Raw genomic sequence first — 22765 nt, forward strand, 5'->3', positions numbered from 1 at the left:
TCAATTTTAAATCATGTAAAACATTCATAACACTGAGTACAGTTTAAGCACTCTTTACCGTAAGCCTCTTGCATCATATGGTGTGCTACTCAATACAGCACCGAACAATAACTAACGGGCATACAACACTGAAACTCCAGACAGTTACACATTAAACACAGGAGTGTTCAGGGATACCAACTGCATTTTGCTCCAAGACACCATTCGTGTGAAATAACGAATGTTCCGGAAGTTTTTTAACAGACTTTGTATAAATGTTTGTGGAGAGTATTTTGAAATGTGTAACAGCAATATTGCAAATAAAAACAAATTTCTGAATTTATGCTAAAAACTTTTGGGATAACCCTGTAGGAATATACTACAACCCCATATGCATCACTCCCTAAGGGATCACGAAGACAAGATCAGACTATGGAATGGTAACAGGATCTAGTAAAGTCCTCTTTACATTGGCGCAAATAGAAGCAAACACAAGTGGATGATCATTCACAGATTATTCGCTAGTTTGCACAACCATCTGGTTGTATCTGAACAACCAATTACATTATAGGGAGTAGAAGAGAACATAAGATGATAATGCTGTGTTCATTGCTTTTTGGCATTAATAATCGGCACACAGTATACAACACTACATAACGAAAAACTCAGATATTCAAAAAATATTATTTTGCACAGAAGTGTGCCATTTTTGAGAAAATGTGCAAAATGGTGTAGGAAAGGAAGAATTTGTGTGTCTTAGTTTCTTATGTTAACATGAAATCCATGTAGGTAGTGCACTTAACACTGACTTCCAGCAACAGAAAATAGCAATATTCCAAAACTTTGGACAAATGTCAGTCGACGCTTTTTGCTTCCAAGAAATAGATGTTGTACAACAACATACTAGAGGACACAACATAATGTAAGACTGAGAAGATCCCCCTGTCCTGATTAAAGAAAAACTGCTTCGCTTCTCAACTTCAGCTCTCTACCCGAGGTGGTTATCAACAGACTGAAGGGACACAGCTCTGTGCATCCCAATTCAACTGGCATTCCGGAGGTCTACAAAGTTACACAGAAACAAAAAGATGGTTCAAGAGGAAATGAAAGTCATAATCCAAGCTCACAGCAGATACTAATAGCTTTAACCTTCAGATCAGTAATGAGTAACATAGATGCATCTACTTATTTGTTGGCCAAATATTTACCACTGTTGTCAAGCATTTCATAGGTAAATGTGAACATCCTTTCTGGTATTCAACAATTGTATTAGTTAAGTTAAAACCTGAAACTTAACAGCTCTGATTTATTTCTTAGTTTTGATGTCTACTTCTTTTTACTGAGGTACCTATTGTAGAATCTGTCATTGATTAGCAGCAAGTCTGAGGAAGACAGAACCACATTACTGAAGCATGCATTAAACTTCACATGCTTTTTAATTTATAACTGATATTTTGAACAATTTGATGATGATGTCACGGGTAGCCCTCTCTCACATGGACAAGTTAATTTATTTATGGAGAATTTTGAAGAAAAATCACTTAGCTCTTTTGAAACTGCAGTGTTCTGGATACATGTCAATGACACATTCTTACTTTGGTCCCAAGGGAGGACAAAATGGTGGAGTTTCTTGAACATCTTAACCCCATTCATGAAAATGTCACATTTAACACGGAATGGGAAATGAATGGCAGTCTACCATTTTTTGGCTGTATTGGTTCAGTTTTTAGGGCACTGCCTGTACTGCAAGCCCACCCAGACTGACTAATACTTTCAGGCGTATAGTTGTCACCATCCCTAGCAAACTATGACCATCCTTAAAACATTAGCACAAAGGGTCCATATAGTGTCTGTCCCTGACAGTCTATTGGGTGAAACTTAACAACTGGATGAGTTCTTCAGTAAAAACGCATACACAAAATATCATATTAAGAGAGCTCTGCAAACAAAAATGACAGACCAACTGCAAGAAGAGCAAGAGGAAAGAGATGTAAAGTCCAAAGCCTTTCTTCCCTATGTCGGAAATGTTCTGTCAAATTTTGGAAGAAGCAACAAAGAAATATAAAACGAATGTGATATTCTTCCCATCGGACAAGGTGGCAGTCTTTATAGTATCTGTGAAAGATGACCTGCTTTTATAAAAAGTGGGTATACATGTAACTCCTTGGGAGGGTGCCAAGAGGTACATAGGGCAAACAATGCACACTGTTCAAGAACAGTGCATTGAACATCAGCAACATACCCACCTTCTACAGCCATAGAAATCTGCAGTCACAGAACACTGTATTTCCAGTGATCACTCCATGGATTATGGGAAAGTCAAGATACTGGTCAAAGCCTTGTCTTACAGGAATTCGGTGATCGAGGAATCTTCACGGAAACTATTCATTTTACACCTGCACTCTCAGAGAAATTATTGTTCTGAATTTTCACTACCTGGCATTTCAAAACATATCATACATTTTAATAATAAATCACATAATTTGCAAGCACTGTAGATTTGCAGATGACAATGGCCTTGCCACAGTGGATACACCGGTTCCCATCAGATCACCGAAGTCAAGCACTGTCGGACGTGGCCGGCACTTGGATGGGTGACCATCCAGGCCGCCATGCGCTGTTGCCATTTTTCAGCATCGTGATGCCAATTGAGGAGCTACTTGACCAAATAGTAACGGCTCTGGTAAAAAAACGACTGGGAGAGCAGTATGCCCCTTCTATCCACATTTTCAGTTGAGGATGACATGGCTGTCGGATGATCCCGTTGGGCCACTTGTGGCCTGAAGACGGAGTGTGGATTCGCTGACTCTGCACTTGCTTTCTTTTACTATTTGACACGAAGTTTTATCTAAGATAATCTTGTTGCAGACAGTTATCTCTGACACAATGCGTGTTTACTCGATAGCATTGTGTCATATGATTTAAATTCTGCAACAACTCATCTTGAACATGGCTGTAAAGTTATAAGCTGAAATATTGGAAGAAGAAATACTATCCCAGATGCACACCCAAAAGATGATGGAATAACCACTTATTTGTCTCATTTTATAAATCGCACATAATAATTCAAGATTTTCTGGTAAAGATATAAACATTATCCACTGTCATATTCAACAACATGTTGCTAGAAAACAAAAATGTTTATTTGCAGTGTTAAAAGGCAGTGTTCTTTGTGGGTGGGAGAGAAAAAAGCAACACATGAGACGCATATCTGAACTGTATGATCACATAAGATCAGAAAAATATTTGATGGCAATCACAGAACAGAAACTTTAAAAAGAGAGAAAACACTTTTTTCTGCAACTGTCTCACTATTATAATGGTGTGGTATAATATTCTATATACATGCAATGCACATCAAATCAACAATGACCATATTTATTATCTTGAACCAGCTGACAAATTCAACACTTTTCAAGTGGAGAGCCTTTGTCCAGAAATGTAAGGTTTAGATATTATGGAGTGTCAAAATTTTAAAATGGTGGCATCCAAAGTCCCTAAAATGTTTCCAAGTTCACATATGATCATAAATCATAAATCACAGACACAGGTACAGTGTTACAGGCTAGGATAACCACTGACCACATTACTGGGCTTATCAGTCGTCTACTGGATTGAACAATCTACTGTTTCTAAGAAATGTTTTGCTTATTGTACCGAATGTGGTGCCATTGGTGGTTTGTCAGGTAACACACAATAGTTGCATTAAACTCTGACAGACACAGTTGGGAGGGAAAGGAGAACATCATGTCGATGGTATTTGTCCCAACAGATTAATTTTATTTGTAGAGTATGCCGATTCTGTGGCTCTGTGGCCACATCATCTGTGGGATAGTAAAGGGAACCTGATAATGCTCTACCATTATATCAACTAAGGAAGACTTTACAAATAAATATATGCAGGAAATGAAATACTGGTAAATACCTGAAATTATTTGACTGTCTGGTATACTAACACACTGTCTAGTAACAGCAATGTGACAATCACCTAAGTACGACATCAAAGTACAATAACCACCAACAAATGGGAGGTGACAGTGCCAGCAGTGGATGATATGCAAAACATGTTGGGAGGAGGGACATGGAAAACAGTGAATTCATTGTTTTAACGGAGAAGCAGAGTGATGTTTCTGACTTCCAAAAGTGCACGGTCATTGGATTTTGGGTCAAGGGTGGAAGCATTTTTGAAATGGTGAAGTTTGTAAACTGTTCACATGTCACACGGTTAAAGTATGCCCTGCATGGCAAAATTTCAAATATGAAAACCGATGTCAAGGAACCTGTGGTGTACTAATGGCCATAGATGAGAGAGGCAACATCCGGCTGCAGAGATTTGTGCAGCCGAATAGATGTGCAACTGTTGAGCAACTGACTGCCCAGGTGAACCAAGGGGCTACCAATAATGTCTCCTCAATGACCATTTAGTGAATCTTGCTTTGTATGGGCCTCCACAGCAGGCTCCATCGGTGTGAAACATCTGGAAGCAAACACCCTGCAACAACTGTTGGAAGGGTCCAGGCTGGAGGAGAGAGGTAAAATGATATGAGAATGTTTTTGTGGGTGGTTTCGTAATTCTGGAAGGCACAATGGATCAACACAAGTATGCATCTATCCTTCGGAACCATATCCACCTCTACATGCAGTTTGTTTTTCTCGGCACTACGGCAGCTACTAGCAGAGGAAGGCAATGTGTTACACAACTCACAGTGCAAGTGCATAGTTCAAAGAGAACCAGGATTGGTTTACTGCACTCCCCTGGCCACTAAACTCCCAAGATTTAAACCCAACTGCGAATCTGTAGGATTACCTCGACTTGGCTGTTCCCACCATGGATCCTAAACTACTAACCTAGGGCAAATGGCCACAGCAATGGAGTCAGCATGGCTCAACATCCCTGTTGGTACCTTCCAGAACTTCAGTGACTCTCTCCTGCATGTCTCTTAGTGGTCCACACTGCAAAATGTGGTTTTCAGACTTTCCACAGGTGATCACATTAATATGACCAGACAGTGAACCGCTTTTGTAATTTACTGAACAATTTGCAAGTCACTTTGGGTTCCTGTGAAATGTAGAATGCATATCCATTTCTGTTATCTCAACAATTTTCAAATTTCAGCACCCCAAGGTAACAACACAAGCCTAGTAGTAGTAGTAGAGGGGTTTTGGGCGCACGACAGCAAGGTCTTCAGCGCCCGTTCAGTAACTTAGTGAGACGGGTGTCAAGAAAAATCCCAGAACAGGAATATAAAACGGAACAGAAAACATGGGTAATAGTCGTCGAAAAACATGTGCTCACCCACACCAAAGCGTGGGATGAAGCAGAGCGTCAGCAGTAAAACATGGACAACACAGGAAGAAAATGATAGAAGAAGCTAAAACAATGTAGCAGATGGAAGTGGCTGGCTGACCGCAAGGAAAAAAGGGGAGGAGTCAGCCACTCTGCAATACACTAAAACCTCCAGCCTAAAATTTTAGGCCAGAGTCCAGACACATCACAAAACTTAAAAACCCTAGACACACACGTCTCATCATTAGCTAAAACAGAAGGCAGATCCCCAGCAACTTGTGCTTCTGCCCGTGCATCACGGTATAAAATGCAGTCTGTTAAAATGTGCCGGACAGAGATGTGCACACCACAAGCATCACAAAATGGTGGATCCTCCCGCCGTAATAAAAAGCTATGTGTGAGAGGACAGTGCCCGATCCGAAGATGTGTGAGGGCCACCTCCTCCCGCCTGAGCAACCGGCAGGAGGAACGCCACGGCCGAGTGGTTGACTTTATCAACCGCAGTTTATTGGCCGTCACCGCCAGCCATTCATCCTCCCACAACTCCATGCACTTCCTGTGGAGTGTAGCAATGACTGACCGCAAGGGAATAGGACACTGGACCACATCCTAATCTCTGCAGGCCTCCTTGGCAGCCCGATCGGCCTGTTCATTGCCCCAGATGCCAACATGACCAGGCACCCAGCAGAATGATACTTCTGTACCCCGCCATTGGAGCAAGTACAGTTGGTCATGTATCAGCTGGACCATCGCCTCAGTCGGATACAGGTTCCGCAGTGATTGTAAGGCACTAAGAGAATCGGAGCAGAGAAGAAATCGATCGCCCCAAACATGATTCATCTGCTCCAGTGCCTTCAGGATCGCGTGGAGCTCCGCTGCGAAAATGGTATACTCAGCAGGGAGGCGAATCCGGGTAACTTGATCAGGGAACACTACAGAACAGCCAAGGAAATTCTCCTGTTTGGAGCCATCGGTGTACACGACAGTGAAACCGTGATGCACATCTAAAATGTTAAAAAACAGACACTGGAATGTAAAATCTGGTGTGCGATCTTTCTTAAAATTAGTCAAATCTAAAATAAGTTTGGGTCTCCAGAGGAGCCAAGGTGGGGATCTGCTCCAACCGCGACGCAAAACACGACGACCAGCCATAGACATCGCAGTGAGGCAATCCTGTGCGCGAATCCCATAGGGCTGCATCGCACGTTGCTGGTTATGAAATAACTGTGCCAGAGGAGGCTCAGCAATGGCAGGGTATGCAGGGGTGTATGGTATGGACAAAGTTTTATACGCCTGGCGCACTGTAAGTAGCCGTCGCCGCATAGGAAGTGGCGGTTCACCAGCCTCTGCGCAGAGGCTTGGTATGGGGCTAGTTCGGAATGCCCCAGTGGCCAACCGAAGCCCTTCATGGTGCACAACGTCCAACATCTTCAAGTAAGAAGGCCTCGCAGACCCATACACCGTGCACCCATAATCGAGCCGAGATCGCACAAACGCCCTGTAAAACTGGAGCAGACAAATCCTGTCAGCTCCCCATGTACTGTGGCTAAGACATTTTAAAATACTTAAAGCCTTAAGCGACCGCCGTTTCAGGTCTTTAAGATGAGTAACCATGTGAGCTTCGAGTCAAAAATGAGCCCCAGAAACCTCACCGTGTCTTTAAAAGTGAGAATAGTGTCCCTCATCCGCAACTCAGAAAAGGTTAAAATCGAACGAGAACGGTTAAAAAGAACACCTACAGACTTCTCGGTGGAAAACTTAAAACCACTCTTCCGCACCCAGTCATCCAAACGTCTAATCGTAAGTTGCAACTGACGAGTTGTCGGCGCAAGGCTTGAAGAAGAGCAAAACAAAGAGAAATCATCCACAAACGAACACTGGACAGGACTTTTCACTATGGACGTAATGCTGTTAATAGCGATGGCAAAGAGAGTCACACTTAAAACGCTACCCTGAGGGACACCGTTCTCCTGCTCAAAGCGATCAGACAGGACGTCACCAATTCGGTATCTAAAATATCGTGGCGAGAGGAAAGACTGAATAAAAAGAGGAAGACAACCCCGAAAACCCCATTCGTGAAGTTGCTCCAGGATGAGACGCCTCCAAGTGGTATCATAGGCCTTCTCAATGTCAAAAATACACCTAGAAGGTGATGACGGCGTAGGAAAGCTTCTTGTATAGCCGCCTCAAGAAGGGCCAGGTTATCGAAGGTGGAACGAAACCTCCAGAACCCACACTGAAAGCGACTAAGGAGTTGCCGGGATTCTAACATCCAGACAAGGCGGCGGTTGACCATCCGCTCCAAGGTCTTCCCTATGCAACTAGTGAGGGCAACACTACGGTAGCTACTCGGGCTCTTGCGGTCTTTCCCAGGTTTTAAAAAAGGGATTAAAACTGCCTCACGCCACGCATCAGGAAAGTGACCCGACGCCCAAATTCCATTAAAAAGTGCGAGGAGGATTTCTTTGTTGCGCATTGTGAGGTGCCATAGCATACTGTAATGGACCCTGTCGTGACCAGGGGAGGTGTCACGAGCTCCAGACAATGCAGAATCCAGCTCCCACACAGAAAATGGGCAGTTGTAAACTTCACGAGATGTGGACTGGAAGTTCAGACTACATCTCTCAGCAACGGCCCTATGGCACTGGAAACCTGGATCCTGACTGGTTGTTGCAGTAACTGTGGCAAAATACGCTGCCATAGTCTGGGCAATGTTACGCGGATCCGTGTGGAGAGTGCCGTTATTCATTACAGCAGCTATGGGACACCTCCCTCCTGTGCCAGAAATTCTCCTGATGGTCTCCCACACAACGGAACTTTTGGTGGAACGATTAAGGGTGTTCAGGAACTGTTGCCATGACCTCTTCTTGCTCTCACGAATAATGCGGCAACACCTTGCCCTCGCCACCCGCAATACTGCAACATTCTCAGCAGTCGGCCGAGACTTGAACCGACGCAGAGCCGCACGCCTGGTCCTGATTGCAGAGCGGCAGTCGGCAATCCACCAAAGCACAGGTGGCCTCTTCCGGGGGCTCATGGACTGTGGAATGGATGCTACAGCGGCGTGGTGGACCGTTTCGGTAATATGATCCACCCACACCTCAACAGTCGCACAGTGTTCAAATTGGGCCAAATGGCTATAAAGTGTCCAGTTAGCTCCACTGAGCACCCATCGTGGTGGTCTCCTTTCGGGGCCCACTCCATCTGGCAGGTGAATCCAGATGGGGAAATGATTACTGCCATGCAAATCAGCGACCACTTCCCAGTGAGCACTGGCGGCAAGAGCTGGAGAGCAAAGCGAGAGATCAATGGCAGAGAACGACCCAGTCGCTATGCAGAAATGAGTACTCTGTCCTCCATTGAGCAAGTAGGCACAGGATGACAGGATAAGCCTCTCAATTGCTCTACCCCTGGGGCAGGTAATTGCAGAGCCCCAAAGCACATTGTGGGCATTAAAATCACCACAAATAATTAATGGTTGGGGGAGGTGTGTAAGAAGGTCGGTGAGGGCCACTTCATCAAGTGCCTCATGTGGGGGCAAGTAAAGTGAACAGACAGTCAATGGATGACGTACTTGCACAGACACAGCGACAGCCTGTAAAGTCGTCATAAGCGAGAGAGGCGAGGAGTGGTAGTCCGTCGTGACGAAAATACCTACACCTCCTCTAGCTCTCTCTCCACGCAGGTCGTCCTTTTTGTGGAATATATAGCATCGCAGCTCAGGGGAGTATGAGGGATGGAAATAAGTCTCCCGGAGACAGAGACACAGTGGTCTACCCTAAGAGAGTAGACGAAGTTCCTCCACATGCGTCCTGAACCCTTGCAAGTTCCACTGAAGTATGGGAGCCATCTATGTTGGGGTAGCACCTGCATCCTGTCTCTCCAACGGGGCAGGGAGACCGCAGCAGGTGGAGGGGCAGGTGTGGGGTGAGCTGATTGCCCCACACATACGTCTTATTCCATCAACTCTGGGGAAAAGTCAGATGAAGCCTCATGTAAAATAACAGCCGCATGGTCAGACAGTTTACCACGGGATTTGACCCGGTGTTGCTGCAGTACAGGAGCTTTCTGTGGTTTGGTGGGCTTTGGGGGAGCTGATGTGGGAGTGGTAATTGGTGCACTGGGCTTGGGAACAGCCTCAGCTGTTGGAGGTGACAGGGGCTGGCCCAAGTTCGCCACTATACCCTTGTCTGCCGTTCGAGTAGGGGCTACCGGCTCTGAAACACTGGCTGTGTTGCAAGTGCACTGACAGCTGCAGGTGTTAGTGCCAACACTCACCACCGCGGTCTGCGTTGAGGCATCGACTTTTGGAGTAGGCTTCTGAACCAGGGATGCGAAAGATGTAGCAAATGTGGGAGGTTGCATCGACTTTTAGATCTTCTTGGCCTCAGCAAAGGGGATTCGCTTGGTTGTTTTGATTTCCTGGACTTTGCGTTCCTCTAAAAATATTCGGCAGTCCCTACTCCAAACAGGGTGGTTCCCAGAGCAATTAATACATTTAGCCGGAAACGAGCAACCAACTCCTTCATGAGCAGCCTTACCACAGTTGCCACGAGTCGCTTCGCCTTTACATCATAAGGTTGTATGCCCAAAACGCTGGCATTTAAAACAGCGCATTGGGGTCGGAAAATAAGGCCTCACACTAAGGCGAAGGAAGCCAGCTTTAACATGTTCAGGAAGTTTTGTGCTACTGAAGGTCAGAATAAAGGAGTCGGATTTGACAAGATTGCCATCAACACTCTTCATGATGTGTTGGACATCAACGATACCTTCCAGAGCCCACTCACGTTGCAGTTCGTCCTTGGGAATGTCAACTAGATCCCGGCATGTCACAACACCTTTGCTGTAGTTCAAGGTGCTGTGCAATTCAGTGTCTATGGCATACTCTCCAAGACATTTAGCAGATTGGAGGTTAGTTGCTTGCTGGGAAGTGGAAGTTTCCACTAGCAAGGTCCCATTACGTAAGCACTTCACGGATTTCAAGGAGCCACATATGCCCTCCAATCCCTTTTGTATATAGAAGGGCGAAACCTTCTCGAAACTACCCTCCTTCCATTTCACAATGAGAAACACATTCTGAGCACCAGAATGCATCCTGTTACTAAAGACATCACTTGTCAAAGATGTGCTGCAGTCAGGGGGACTGACTGCACGAGCCCTCTTCAGAGACTGGGTGTTTGAACCCTCCAGCGGCCCTTTCCGCTGGGAGGAGGAAAAGAGGATTTCGAAGGCTCCATCTCGGTCCCACGACCAGATAGGGAACTAGAAGTCCACCTAGACAGAGCCCCGCGTGCCTAGGTAAGCCTTATACAACTGAGGTGCGGCTGGTTCCCCAGAGGTTGCCCGCTAATGACTGTTCCACCTCAACAGCCATGCATCTCATCGGCGCGCAGCACACCTTGAGATTGAGGGGTTGTTTATAGAGGTTTATTCCATCCTCGCGATCCGGGCGGCCAAGCCAAGATCCCCACTCCCTGAGACACACAACATTCCACTGCCGCACCGCACGGTGGTCATTGAAGCATGCCCAGAGCTTACGGTGACGGGGGACTGGCGGCACTTACCAGTCCCCAGCTCAGGAACCCCGGGGTCGGCAAGCCCGTACCCAGCAAATGAATGCTGAGCCCCTGGGGGGAACACAAGCCTAGGCAGATGGGCTTGCAGCTTTAAAGTGAGCCACTTACAGCTATACATTGCCACATCATTACACTATGGAACATGCCAAGTGTCACCATCCACTTGTCAATCAGTGCCCCGATGGCTGCTGTAACCAGGAACACTTTTGCATGTGGCGTACATGACTTCTGCAAGTGTAACATGACTACAAATCCATTTCAGCACAAATAAATATGGGCTGGCCAAGTGTCTTAGTGTCAGTCTCTGTTGCAAGATTGCCCCCACTGTGCCACCCTCCTCACAGGACCACCTGCCAAAGATTTTCAGCTGCCACCTGACAAGCCTAAGGTTGAACTGAGGTCCTCCTAGCCACTGAGCCACTTGCCAGCACCAGGTACAGCCAGCTAGCCACTTGTCCACTGTTCACTCCCTCAGTATCTTTGGCAGTCACTTGCTACAACTAAGATGGACTCAGAGTCCCACAGGCAGCAGGTGGTTTCAGCCAGCTCCATCAGTCCTGACATCGCTCGTCCGTCACCAAGACTGCTGACTATGCAACACTATACCACACCTGGGCCACACTTAGTGTAGCAGTAGTCATAGTAGGCGCCTGCCTTCCAGCTCTGTCTCATGTGGATTTGAGTTTTGCTACAAACTAATGTGTGTAATAAAGGGATTATACAGCTTCTGGCTGATCCTGACCCGTATCTTCCACCAGGGTCACCTACACCCTCTCCAAGTCGGGTCAAATGTGGGAAAGAGCCTGCAATGATTGTTCAATATTTGCAGTAGCTGCGTTTGTCCTTTAACCGCTGTCCTATTTTTCCATTATGTCATGTACAGATTCAATTGTGGTATCTGGGAAGTGGCCAAGGGATGAGCTGAGGGAACAGGTTGAGTGTACACAGTGTAACCTACCAGTGTCATGTGGCCTCATGCACCGAATCACATAACACACTATGCTGGGTATCCCCACAAACAAGGCATTACGACAGGTAGTGTAGGACGAATGCTCGGTTGAGATGTGGAAGGCTCAGTACATCAGGGAAGTTTAGGAGAATGTACACTGTAGGCACCTCAATGCACAGTTTGTTTGAAATAGTGCTGATATGTGAATTACAAATGAAATAGTTCTCCAAAGGCCCATGCCAGTAGTTATATGGTTTGGCAACTACAGAATTGGATTGTGTGTGCAGCTTCTTCTTTTTTCTTCTCTTTCATTTCTGCATCATACTCTTTGTTTGTTCTGTTATATAGCGAGGTAGTTGTAAACAGCAGTAGAGTGCTGATGAAGCAAAACATATATCAATGCTGCAACAGTACAGGGGGTCCCAGAAGGAACGGTCAATATTAAGGTATATGACAGTGACACTCATTTGAAGCAAGAAACTTCATACGGATATATGCCCCATTCCGAATAGTTTCTGAGATAGAGCATTTTAATATACGTATGTTTTTCTGCTGGTGGTGCACATGTATGTGTCTCACTCATCCAACTGCTTTGGTGTTACTCTAGTCCAAACTAGATCACTGCTTTCAGCCTCTTTGCTTGGGATGTCTTTCTGCCATTAAAGTAGCCCTTTGAATGCACAATTGTGTATGGTGTGTTGTGAGTGAGAATACTGCCAGCACTTTGAGATATGTTGAATTTCTAATCATAGAGTGTTTACCAGAAACAGGTACTCTTTGAAGTTCCCATTTTTCTTCGGAATGTGCAGTTCAACAATCTGCGTAGGAACAGTAACATACACTGAAGAGCCAAAGAAACTACTACACCAACCTAGTATTGTGCAGGGTCCCCGCGAGCACACACAAGTGGTGCAACATGACGTGGCATGAACTCCACTAATGACATCTTGGGTTGTCGGTTGTTCTGCCGGATATATGCGTTGTACTTGCATGATATTTCAGTCACGTAGCTCGTAACCTTCATCAGGTGCGACCTGAGACTGCTCCTCGAGTGGACCTGGTCCAGTATTTATGCCTATGGCCTTCCCCCTCAACCAACGGCTGCAGGCGCTTCCTCTGTGGTCCGTGCCCATTACCTGCGACCTGCTGGAGCGTTGCTGCTCCGTTTTCCGTCTGTTGCGGTTCTAGGTGTTCCCTCTGCGGTCCGCGCCCACATGTTTGCAACCACAGGGGACAGTGGGCTGCCCATAGCTACACCTTCAGTTTGCTCGGGCAGCCCACTGTCCCCTGTGGTTGCCAACATGTTTATGGAGAGCTTTGAGAAGAGAGCATTGGAGACAGCCACATTTAAACCCACATGCTTCTTTAGGTATGTGGATGACAGCTTCGTGATCTGGCCACATGGGATGTACAGGCTCAATGAGTTTCTTGAACATCTTAACTCATGCCACCCTAATATCAAGTTCACCATGGAACTGGAGAAGAATGGCCAGCTGCCATTTCTGGATGTACTAGTCCAGAGGAAAGTAGATGGATCAATTGGCCGCAGTGTGTACCGAAAACAACACACATTGATTTTTATCTGCAGGCCAGCAGCTGTCACCATCCTGCACAGAAGAATGGGGTTCTGAAGACTTTGGTCCACAGAGCACGTGCCCTGTCAGACAAAGAGAATCTACCTATAGAGAGAGAACGTCTCAAAACAGTTGTCTCCAAGAATGGATACATGGACAGACAAATTGAGAGGGCGCTCCAACCAGCCACTATACCACAGGTTCCTGAAGAAGACCAAGATGGAGCAAAGAAGGTGGCATATCTGCCCTATGCTGGCTCTATTTCTGCCAAAATCAGTAGGATCCTCCGTAAACACAATATCAAGTGTATTTTCTGTCCATCCAACAAGATCGGGGGACTGCTGGGGAGTGTCAAAGACGACCTGGGGTTACGAAAACCGGGGATTTACAATATACCTTGTCAATGTGGCTTGGCCAGATGACATTAACTGTGGAGATCAGGTGCAAAGAACATCAGAGGCACACTAGACTAAGACAGGTGACTAAGTCAGCCATTGCTGAACACTGTCTAGAACTACACCATGCCATGAAGTATGAGGATACCAAGATTCTAGTACAAACACCCAGGTTTTGGGATAGTGTTATAAGAGAATTGATAGAAATAAAAATGGCTGACAATCTGATGAACCGTGACACAGGGTACCAGCTAAGCAGAGCCTGGGATCCGGCTCTGGAATTGTTAAAGGAGCAACACGGCCAGCTGCAACACTACACAAACAGAAGAACCAGAGACACGGAGATGGAAAATGAGCCCCTGACGGACCGCCAGGCGCACCAGACCGAAGATGGAACACTCAGAAGTGGGATGAAACACCCAGGAGTGGGTTTGGTGGGCACGGACCGCAGAGGGAACACCTAGAACCGCAGCGGACGGAAAACGGAGCAGCAACGCTCCAGCAGGTCGCAGGGAATGGGTGCGGACCACAGAGGAAGCGCCTGCAGCCGTTGATGGAGGGGGAAGGCCATAGGCATAAATACTGGACCAGGTCCACTCGAGGAGCAGTCTCAGGTCGCACCTGATGAAGGTTAAGAGCTACGTGACCGAAATATCGTGCAAGTACGACGCTGATATCCGGCAGAACACCGGAGAACCCAAGATGTCATTAGATCGCCAGTTACAACTCCACTAATGTCTGAAGCAGTGCTGGGGGGGGAACTGACACCATGAATCCTACAGCGAAGCCCATAAATCCACAAGTCTACAAGAGGGTGGAGATGTTGCTAGGCATCCCAGATATGCTCCATGATGTTCATGTCTGGGAGTTCGGTGGTTAGCAGAAGTGTTTAAACTTCCTGGAGCCACTATGTAGCAATTCTGACATCTAGACGTATCAGAGTTCCCATATCACTCCAACAGCACGTGCCCCACATCATTACAGAGGTTCCACCAGTTTGAACAGTCCTCTGCTGACATGTATGGTCCATGGATTCATGAGATTCTCTTCATACCCGTACACGTCCATCCACTTAATACAATATGAAACACGACTCATCCGACATGCAACATGCGACATGTTTCCAGTCATCAACAGTCCAATGTTGGTGTTGATGGTCCCAGGAGAGGATATAAAGCTTTGTGTTGTGCAGTCATCAAGGGTACTCGAACGGGCCTTTGGCTCCGAAAGCCCATATCAATGATGTTCCAATGAATGGTCGCACGTTGACACTTGTTGATGGCCCAGCACTGAAATATGCAGCAATTTGTGGAAGTGTTGCACTCCTGTTATGTTGAAAGATTCTCTTCAGTAGTCATCGGTCCCATTCTTGCAGGGTCTTTTTCTGGCCGTAGCGATGTCAGGGATTTGTTGTTTTACTGCATTCCTGATATTCATGGTACACTAGTGAAATAGTCGTATGAGAAACCCCACTTCATTGCTATCTCTGAGATGCTGTGTCCCATCACTCATCTACAACTGTAACACCATATTCGAACTCCCTGAAATTTTGCTAACCTGCAATTGCAGCAGCAGTAACTGATCTAACAACTGTGACAGACACTTGTCATCTTATATGGGCATTGCCAATCACAGCACCGTACTCTGCCTGTTTACATAGATCTGTATTTGAATACGCATGCATATACCAGTTTCTGTGGCGCTTCGGTGTATAAATGTCCCATGAACACATATATGATGAACATTATATGGGGAAAACTTTTACCCATTTCACATGCAGTGTGACCACAATCTTCTCACTGATAATAAAGCCACACGACTAATTCTGTCACTGCATTTTTGCTAGCATTAATACTACTCACTGATGAAGCCACATTTACACAGAATAGAATCAACACCACACACAACAGTTACTGATGGTTGCTGGAAAAATCAATCAACGTTTAATGCAGCATGATATGTTGACCGGTACAGTCGTTTCAGAAGAGCAAATGACAGGACAGGCCGGCCGGAGTGGCTGAGCGGTTCTAGGCCCTACAGTCTGGAACCGCGCAACCGCTACGGTCGCAGGTTCGAATCCTGCCTCAGGCATGGATGTGTGTGATGTCCTTGGGTTAGTTAGGTTTAAGTAGTTCTAAGTTCTAGGGGACTAGTGACCTCAGAAGTTGAGTCCCATAGTTCTCAGAGCCATTTGACAGGACAGAATTACTTTCATTTTTTGGGGAAAATTCATATGTTGAACACCTTGAGGCTGTTCCTTTGGCCATGCCGACTGTAATGTACCTCCAGCATGATGGGGCCACTTCACTCTCCACCTTTTGCCAGAGGTGTGAGGGAACATCTGAACCATATTTATTGTATTAGCTGAATTGGTCATGGTAGTAGAATTAACTGGCCACCAAGATCGCCAGACCTTACACCATTAGATTTTTTATTTATCATGTTGTATGAAGTCTGAGGTGTATAAATGAAAGGTGAATATGCGAGAAACCACTTGGGTGCATCATGGATGCTGTTGCTACCCTCATTAGAGAATGTGCAGAGGCACCCATGCCAGCAACTCATGTTCTACGAAGAGTTCACAAACACAACGAAGTTGACAATGGGACAACTGAATGTCTATTGCGATCTGCACAACATCCGTCATGAGACTTGTATTATAATGCTTAAAGGTGAACGCACTGAAGTATGTATTTTTTTCAACTGATACTTTGTAAAATGCATACTGTAATGTTAACTAATTTTCTGTATTACTCAATGTATATTGAATGTGTTCTATCTTGCAAATCATTCAGAATTTCCATACAAAGGTTTTTACTTCACATGATCATGCCTGTCATACCCCTGAATATTGACCATTCATTCTGGGACACCCTGTGTATTACAGTTTGAAATTCTTGCATTTTCATTGTGATGCTGACACAAAGCAGTTTAACAAGGTGCAGAGGTAACATGGACGTGAGATGGGTCATTACCCATGATGTTATCATTATAGTACTCCAAAGTTCAGAGGGCACGATTGCAGAAAATCCAGTTTGCAGCAAAAAAGGAGACTGAGTACCAGGGAATTATGCCGAGAAGAGATTTATGGAATATTATAAGAGTTGTAGTGAGGGGCACAAATTGTGCCTGCAGTTAAATATGTCAGTAGTATCACAGGACACTAAGCACGATACGCTGGACAGCTACCTTGGGGATGAGAGTTTAAGCAATAGTTAGTTCTCTGGTAATTATGATCAGAAATGCACCTGCAGTGACTATCATAGACTTCCTTTTGCAAATAGTTCATGCTAACCTCTTCTTTCTGAACTTGAGTGCTTATTTTCAAGATGTAGTGATAAAGCATAAGAGGCTGTTAGTATAGAATGTCGTGAAGGATGGAATAACTAGGTTGAAGAAGACGAGTGATCCATTGTTCAGTAAGTATAGAGTCAAGGAAGGTAATAAATGGAAAAGGGTGGACACAAAGGTTTGTAATGTTCGCACGAGTCCTGTCGTAAGATACCTACCATATTCCCACATCCCTATTCATAAGAGATGGTCTGACATAGCTGCCCAATATTATAGTTATGGACTCCTCACAGATACAGCTTGGAGAGTGCTGCGGGAAGCAGTGAGAGAACTACGACAAGGAACATAAGCTCATGTGGTGCTAGTGTGACTTCTCTCTGTTCTTTGTTCTCAGTACCAGTGCTAGTTTTCAGGGACAGCCAGTGATTGGAACCATGTAAGTTGTGGACAAATTTCAAATGTTTCTGGGTATCTATCTAAGCTGTTGAAACATCACACATGGACTCTCTTACATGTTGTGAGCCAAGGTTAACTAGATGTAGCTGCAATGAACTGCGCACAATTAATTAGTTACCCCAAGTGCAGCAACAGTGAGAATTAGGTGGGTTGAATTCCACAAAGAGGAGAAGATGGTACTAACACAAGTCTAACCAGATGGGCTCAATGCCAAAACTCAGGCCACTTACAACTATATGTTGTCACAGTGTTGCACCCACGGGGCATTATCATCTGCCTGCTGGTCACTGCCCCAACAGTTACAGTAACCAAGGATTCTTTGACTTATGGCAACCGTGACTCCTGCAGCTGCAACAGCACAATAAACCCATATGGGCACAAATACTGGCCATCCAGCCAGACTATAGACATACATCGAAGTAGGAAGTTACCAACTGTCTTAGTGTTGACGTCTGCTGTGAGGTTGTCTGCCAAGGGTGTTCAGCTGCCACCTGATAGGCAGAGGGTCAAGCTGAGGCCCTCTTAGCCACCAAGCTACTAGGCACTTGGCATCACCAGATGCCACCAGCCAAGCAACTGTGTTGGGTTCACTCCCTGGGTGTCTGCACCCATCACTTGTCACAGATGGGCTGTGGCTCAGTGTGTCACACTCTGTGAGCTGTCAGCCTGCTGCATCAGTCACGACGTCGCTCGGCCACAATCGAGACTGTCTACCATGCAAAATTACGCTAAGCGCAGCAGCAACAGCAGTAGCAGCAGTACCTTTCATCACTACCTGATGTGGACCTGAGACATACTATAAACTACTGGATCTAATGAAAGGAATTATCAGCTTCCAAGTGGCTTCTGACTCTCCCCAAGCACTATCCTGCAACAGAATATGCTCAGACCCTCTGTACCATAGCACGTGCCAGAAGTTAATTCTCAAGACTTTACTCTCACATGAAGTACTAAGATTATTGGCTTTGACGTGTCATGGCAGATCAAAATTATATGCTGTACTGGGACTTTAAACCAAAATCTTTGCCTCTCACAGTCAAATCCTCTACAAACTGAGCTATCCAGACACTACTCATGAGCCACTCTCACAGCTTTACTTCCATCAATTCCTCTTTCTTTCCTTCCAAACGACCAATGAGTTATTAAGACCCAATTAATTCTAATTTGACAGGAGTTTCAAATCTGTGCGCACTCAACTGCAGAGTGAAACATTAATTTTGGAAGCTGTTGGAGTGTTCCGTCACTTCTGTGCATGATCCCCACTCTCTCTGCGGTGAGGGGAAGCAAGTCTGATCTTCCCACACACTGCTAAAGAGCTTCACCACACTGTGTGCACCTGCGCATCAGCTGAGGGTCCATCACATTTAATGCTATGTTATGAAATAACCACCGATCTGGAATTTATGTATGGTTTTTTTTATAATTCAACAGCTCATATTTTAAATGACAGAAATCCAGAATTTAATAATTTTTGGTTTATTAGTTTGTAATAATTAATTTTTTGATAATACAACAACCAACCATTACAAAATTTCTTTTTGTTAGAAACACACACAATGAAGGCACTTTTTTCCAAAAATGTTGCACTGTTTGTGCTTGAGCAACCAGACTCGTGATAGGTTAAGCACAATGAGATTGAATACCCAAAAACAAAGTGTTCAATCTGTACATCAAAGAAGCAATGACAGAAATAATAAAATGTTCGAGAGTGGGATTAAGACTCATCATGAAAGGATATTATTGATAATATTTTCTGATAACATTGGTATCCTCAATGACAATTAAGAATTACAGGGTATGTTGAATGAAATGAACAGCCTAATGAGTACAGCATATGGATTGATAGTAAAACAGAAAAAGACTAAAGCAATGAGCAGTAGCGGAAACAAGAATAGCAAGAAACTTAACATCAGAATTGGTGATCACGAAGTACATGAAGTTAAGGAATTCTGTTACGGTGAGGGGGGGACAACAACAACATGATGGACGGAACACAGAGGACATAAAAAGCAGACTAGCACAGGCAAAGAGGGTATTCCTGGCCAGGTAAGTCTACAGGTATCAAACATAGGACTTGACTTGAGGAAGAAATTTCTGAGAATGTATGTATGGCTCACAGCACTGTAATGGTATTAAATTACAGCCAGTGTGAAAACTGGAACCGATTAGAATTGAAGTGCTATATAAGAATGTTGAAAATTAGGTGGATTGATAAGATAAAGAATGATGAAGTTCTCACAGCATCGGCACCAAGAAACAAACATCTGGAAAACACTGACAAGAAGAAGGAACAGGATGATTGGACATGTGTTAAGACATCAGGGGATAACCTCCATGGTCCTAGAAAGAGCTCTAGGAAGTAAAAATGTGAGGGCATACAGAGATTGGGATACACCCAACGAATAACTGAGGATTTAGGGTGTACGTGCCACTCTAAGTTGAGAGGTTATCATAGGTTAGTCTACATGTTGATTACATACATCGTGTCTGTAAAACATGTACAATAGGCTGCACCCCCTAGATGCTCTAAATCCACTGCACTCATCCAATGTCTACACAATGATTAGTGACAACCTACATCATCCCATCCGTTCCATATCTGCACATTACCTATCAACATACTCGCTTAGTCATCCATGTGCACCTAATGTGAATGATATGTTTCGATTGTACATAAAAGAAGAGGTAGGTACATTTAGATACCACAAACTCCATTAGATAATATGGTATGGAGAAGCCCATTTAATGACTTTGTATAAAACTAGAATGATATTGTGCATACTTCTTTTCTTTCCTTTCTTTTAACTGTATTTCTCGAGGCACTTTGTACATGAAATTGGAATGTTCTAAAAATATTTCAGGTGTGAAAATCAAGCAAGAGTGATGAGCTCTTCCAGCCTCAAAAAAACTATCTACAAAGAAATAACCACCGTGCATTAGCCAGGATCCTAATTAGGTAGGTGATGTGGTTTTAGAGGATTCATATACGTGTTCTGTTCACAGTTGCAGTGATAGATTCATATTAGATTGACAAGACGGCAACCACAACAGTCAAGAACATCTTTTGCTAGGAACTGGTTTTAGATTCTGGATTTTAGTGAGTGTATTGCTTGAGAGACTGATTTTATTACGTTTCTTCCACATACATCTGAAGGTTGCAGCACATCTCTCACTTTTATCATGGAACTGGGTTGATGGAGTGACTTCGGCCAAGTCTGACTGGATCCACTGGGATGAAAGTTCTCAGGAGATGTCAAAACCTGTTTGCCTTGTGCTGACAACAACTGCACAACAGTCCATTGCTAACTGCATGAAGAAAAATATGAATGATGTGATGATGTATATTTTAGGCAAAGAACTCAATTTTGCACCAACACATAAAGCACCACCTTTTTCTAAGTTTCGTGAGTTGTGTCTAAGAAGCCATACAACTCCTTCCTTTGGATACAGCAGAAGAAATAAGAACAGAAGAAGAGCCATACTCTTCGGTAAACTCCTCCTCAACACAGTAACAATCTCTGCAGAAAGGGCTGCACTACAAAATATCCGAGAGCATCCTGACATATTGGTATTGAAGATCGATAAAAGTAATTTAACAGCAGTGTTACCTCTTAGGTTGTATGCCAATGAGGTGCATGGTCTACTAAGTGATTCTACATATAGAAAGATTGATTACAGTTGTATAGGATGTGTGCCACTCCTAAATTCTTCCCATCATACCATCAAGACGATAAGACCAAATGGTTGTGTACCATCACAACTTTACAGCCTTCCTAAAGTTCATAAAGAAGGCCTTCCTTTACAGCCAATGATACGCAGCACTGGTGCACCCACATATGATTTAGACAACACCATGCTCTCTTGCTGAGTACACTGGTGGACAAATGCTCACATCATATACGAAACTCGGCTGATTTTATCAACAGACTGAGGGCTCTCTGTCTAAATAGTTTGGACTATTTAGTCAGCTTTAGGCAGCATCTCTTTTTAGAAAGGTCCCCCTCACAGATTCTCTGGCACTAACTGGTAATAAATTTCATGTGGACATCACTGCTCTGTTTCAACAATAAATATTTTGAAAATACTAAAGGCATCACCACGAGTAGTCTTCTGTCTGCCCTGGTGGCCAAGCTTTTTATGGATGACTTTTCAGGGGGTACGAGTGCGATGCTTGGAGGTACGTGTATAATACTTTCATAGTGTGGCCTCGTGGAGAAGATAAATTTTTATATCACCTCAACTCTGGTTCAATATGGGATTAGAGGGGGGAGGGGAAGGGGGAGGAGGAGGAGGAGATTACCGTTTAACGTCCAATCGACAATGTGGTCATTAAAGACAGAGCACAAGGTCAGATTAGGAAACGATGGAGAAGGGAAAGTGGCCATGTCCTTTAGAAGGAACCGTCTTAGCATTTGCCTTAACACTTCGGCGACCAAGCCCAAGTGTAGCTCAGGCCACAGGACTGAGCTCAATGGACCATGCCAGAGTGTAGTTTGGGTCGCAGTGTTTCACGTTGTGCAAGCCACTCGAAAACGACTCATTACAAGTGAGAACATTGTGCATATGTCTGGCTGGCTGTCCCTTGACTGGTGCTGCCCTCTTGTCAGGCTCTAGCATTACTTGGAAAGAAGCAGTAACGAACTTTAGCACTGCCGTCGTGTCCGACTGAGCCTGTGTGCACTAACGTTTTTTCGTTAGGTTTTGTCACTGTTTGTGATCCTGCTACCAACAAGTCATGTTTATTGGGTCATCAAGAAATTTTAGAGGCACTGGAAGAAGAATTGATTGATTCCAGATCGGAGGGAGAAATATCTGAGTGGGAACAGTCTGAAAAAGATTCAAATTCAGGTAAGCTACATACTGATACAACTTGTCATCTCTAGGGCTGCTGCTTCAGTTACTGGCACTGCAGTTACATGTAAGTTATGTTTTATTTGTCTTTATCTAGTCTTTCTTTTCTTTTTTACAAACGAATCTGATGCAAAAATCCCACTGTTCAAACAACTTCCAAGCGACAATGTTGTTCTGCTGCAACAAAATCTTCTGCACCATCACGAAAGAGGTAGCACTCTTCGCTAACAAAATCAACAGATACTGATCTAGGTTGGAGATTCGAAGACCTTCAGTCTCCTTTGCCACAGTTCTCTTACATAACTGGAGTAAGAGCTGCAGTTGACGAAAGATGCACTCAACTTGACATGTTTTCTATTTTCTTTCCACATTCTATGATGAAACACACAAAATGACATGAAGAGGTA

General features: G+C 44.6%; 1 protein-coding gene and 1 pseudogene across 5 annotated transcripts in view; one reads left to right on the plus strand and one right to left on the minus strand.

The window, feature by feature from the left end:
- Positions 1–22765, minus strand: part of LOC126299006 (membrane-associated tyrosine- and threonine-specific cdc2-inhibitory kinase) — a 166008-nt gene that overhangs the window by 100987 nt on the left and 42256 nt on the right. The window lies entirely within an intron of this gene.
- LOC126299682 (5S ribosomal RNA) lies at positions 2488–2605 on the plus strand (annotated as a pseudogene).

Source organism: Schistocerca gregaria, chromosome X (genome assembly GCF_023897955.1).
Source record: "Schistocerca gregaria isolate iqSchGreg1 chromosome X, iqSchGreg1.2, whole genome shotgun sequence".
NCBI lineage: Eukaryota > Metazoa > Arthropoda > Insecta > Orthoptera > Acrididae > Schistocerca > Schistocerca gregaria.